Source organism: Heterodontus francisci, chromosome 45 (genome assembly GCF_036365525.1).
Source record: "Heterodontus francisci isolate sHetFra1 chromosome 45, sHetFra1.hap1, whole genome shotgun sequence".
NCBI classification, from domain to species: Eukaryota; Metazoa; Chordata; class Chondrichthyes; order Heterodontiformes; family Heterodontidae; genus Heterodontus; species Heterodontus francisci.
This window is the reverse complement of record NC_090415.1, coordinates 25,627,290-25,630,101: the sequence shown is the minus strand read 5'-3', so window position 1 is coordinate 25,630,101 and position 2,812 is coordinate 25,627,290.

Below are 2,812 nucleotides of genomic sequence, written 5' to 3'. Positions count from 1 at the left end.
TCTGAGAGTGTCAGACAGTGTCAGAGAGTGTCAGAGAGAGATAGAGAGTGTCAGAGAGTGATAGTGAGTGTCTGAGAGTGTCAGAGAGTGATAGAGAGTGACAGAGAGTGACAGAGAGTAATAGAAAGTGTCAGAGAGTGTCAGAGAGTGATAGAGAATGTCAGAGAGTGTCAAAGAGTGTCAGAGAGTCATAGAGAGTGTCAGAGAGTGTCTGAGAGGTCAGAGAGTGTCAGAGAGTGTCAGAGAGTGATAGAGAGTAATAGAGAGTGTGAGAGAGTGTCAGAGAGTGAAAGAGAGCTATAGTGTGTCAGAGAGTGTCAGAGATTGTCAGAGAGTTTTCGTGAGTGTCCGAGAGTGTCTGAGTGTGTCAGAGAGTGATAGAGATTGATTGAGAATGATTGAGAGTGTCAAAGAGTGTCAGAGAGTGATGGCGAGTGTCTGAGAGTGTCAGAGAGTGTCAGAGAGTGAAATAAAGTGTCAGAGAGTGTCAGAGAGTGATAGAGAGTGTCAGAGAGTGTCCAAGAGTCTCAGAGAGTGATAGAGCGTGAAAGAGAGTGTCAGAGTGTGTCAGAGAGTGTCAGAGAGTGTCAGAGAGCGATAATGAGTGTCTGAGAGTGTCTGAGAGTGATAGAGAGTGACAGTGAGTGATCGAGAATGTCAGAGAGTGATAGGGAGTGTCAGAGAGTGTCAGAGAGTGTCAGAGAGTGATAGAGAGTGTCAGAGAGTGACAGAGAGTGTCAGAGAGTGATAGTGAGTGTCTGAGAGTATCAGAGAGTGATAGTGAGTGTCAGTGAGAATCAGAGAGTGATAGTGAGTGTCTGAGAGTGTCTGAGAGTGTCAGAGAGCGTCAGAGAGTGATAGTGATTGTCAGAGAGTGTCAGAGAATGTCAGCGAGTGAGAGAGAGTGTCAGAGAGTGTCAGAGAGTGATAGAGAGAGTCAGATAGTGATAGTGAGTGTCTGAGAGTGTCTGAGAGTGTCAGCCAGTGTCAGAGAGTGTCAGAGAGAGATAGAGAGTGTCAGAGAGTGATAGTGAGTGTCTGAGAGTGTCAGAGAGTGATAGAGAGTGATAGAAAGTGACATAGAGTGATAGAGAGTGTCAGAGAGTGTCAGAGAGTGATAGAGTGTTTCAGAGAGTGTCAAAGAGTGTCAGAGAGTCATAGAGAGTGTCAGAGAGTGTCTGAGAGGTCAGAGAGTGTCAGAGAGTGTCAGAGAGTGTCAGAGAGTGATAGAGAGTGATAGAGAGTAATAAAGAGTATGAGAGAGTGTCAGAGAGTGATAGAGAGCGATAGTGTGTTGGAGAGTGTCAGAGTGTGTCAGAGAGTGATAGAGATTAATTGAGAGTGATTGAGAGTGTCAGAGAGTGTCAGAGAGTGATAGAGAGTGTCAGAGAGTGGCACTGAGTGTCTGAGAGTGTCAGAGTGTGTCAGAGAGTGACAGAGAGTGATAGAGAGGGTCAGAGAGTGTCAGAGAGTGTAAGAGAATGTCAGAGAGTGACACTGATTGTCTGAGAGTGTCAGAGTGTGTCAGATAGTGATTGAGAGTGTCAGAGAGTGATAGAGAGAGTCAGAGAGTGTCAGAGAGTGTCAGAGATTGTCAGAGAGTGATAGTGTGCGTAAGAGAGTGTCAGAGAGTGGTAGAGAGTGTCAGAAAGTGTCAGAGAGTGATAGTGCGTGTTTGAGAGGGACAGAGTGTGTCAGAGAGTGATAGTGAATGTCTGAGAGTGTCAGAGCGTGTCAGAGAGTGATAGAGAGTGATAAAGAGTGTCAGAGAGTGTCAGAGAGTGATAGAGAGTGTCAGAGAGTGTCAGAGAGTGATAGAGAGTGATAGAGAGTGTCAGAGAGTGTCAGAGAGTGTCTGAGAGTGAGAGAGAGTGTCAGAGAGTGTCAGAGAGTGTCAGCGAGTGACACTGAGTGTCAGAGAGTGTCAGAGAGTGATGGAGAGTGTCTGTGAGTGTCTGAAAGTGTCAGAGAGTGTCAGAGAGTGATAGTGAGTGTCTGAGAGTTTCAGAGAGTGTCAGAGAGTGATAGAAAGCGATTGAGAGTGCCAGAGAGTGTCTGAGAGTGAGAGAGAGTGTCTGAGAGTGAGAGAGAGTGTCAGAGAGTGTCAGAGAGTGACACTGAGTGTCAGAGAGTGTCAGAGAGTGAAGGAGAGTGACTGTGAGTGTCTGAGAGTGTCAGAGAGTGTCAGAGAGTGATAGAGAGTGATATAGAGTGATAGAGAGTGTCAGAGAGTGTCAGAGAGTGTCTGAGAGTGTGAGAGAGTGTCTGAGAGTGAGAGAGAGTGTCAGAGAGTGTCAGAGAGTGTCAGAGAGTGACACTGCGTGTCAGAGAGTGTCAGAGAGTGATGGAGAGTGTTTGCGAGTGTCTGAGAGTGTCAGAGAGTGTCAGAGAGTGATACTGAGTGTCTGAGAGTTTCAGAGAGTGTCAGAGAGTGATAGAAAGCGATTGAGAGTGTCAGAGAGTGTCAGAGAGTGAATGAGAGTGTCAGAGAGTGTCAGAGAGTGATAGTGAGTGTCTGTGAGTGTCTGAGAGTGTCAGAGAGTGTCAGAGAGTGATAGGGAGCGATTGAGAGTGTCAGAGAGTGTCAGCGAGTGTTAGAGAGTGACAGTGAGTGTCAGAGAGTGACAGTGAGTGTCAGGGAGTGATAGTGAGTGTCTGAGAGTTTCAGAGAGTGTCAGAGAGTGATAGAAAGCGATTGAGAGTGTCAGAGAGTGTCTGAGAGTGAGAGAGAGTGTCTGAGAGTGAGAGAGAGTGTCAGAGAGTGTCAGAGAGTGACACTGAGTGTCAGAGAGTGTCAGAGAGTGAAGGAGAG